Source organism: Hyposmocoma kahamanoa, unplaced genomic scaffold, assembly GCF_003589595.1.
Source record: "Hyposmocoma kahamanoa isolate Upper Pololo Valley unplaced genomic scaffold, ASM358959v1 190, whole genome shotgun sequence".
Lineage (NCBI taxonomy): Eukaryota > Metazoa > Arthropoda > Insecta > Lepidoptera > Cosmopterigidae > Hyposmocoma > Hyposmocoma kahamanoa.
Genome location: NW_020653718.1, coordinates 3,828,825 through 3,829,134, shown reverse-complemented (window position 1 = coordinate 3,829,134; position 310 = coordinate 3,828,825). Strand labels below are relative to the sequence as shown.

At 40.6% G+C, this 310-nt stretch overlaps 1 protein-coding gene across 1 annotated transcript in view; it reads left to right on the top strand.

Annotated features, from left to right (window-relative positions):
- Window positions 1–310, top strand: part of LOC113226333 (stress-induced-phosphoprotein 1-like) — a 23,038-nt gene that overhangs the window by 8,888 nt on the left and 13,840 nt on the right. The gene's annotated exons all lie outside the window — the stretch shown is intronic.

Sequence of the window (310 nt, the reverse complement as noted above, 5' to 3'; positions counted from 1 at the left end):
TACCTTAATCTTTTAGAAATAATAAAAATCACAACACCTGACCACACAAGTGTCCACTATATCGATTTTTTGACAGCTTATGTAACTTGTGATTTAAACACCTATATTAATCAAACCAGTAGTAGCAGTAGAACATCTTGTGAAAGAGTTCGCCCAGGGAAGTACTGCCGCTTTACCTATTTCTGCCGCCATTCAGTAATGTCACCACTACTGTGTTCCGGTTTTGAAGCGTGAGGGTGCTGGTGAAATTACAGGCACATGGGCATTGACTTACAATTATATGGACGTCGGGTCCGCGCTAAAAAGTATC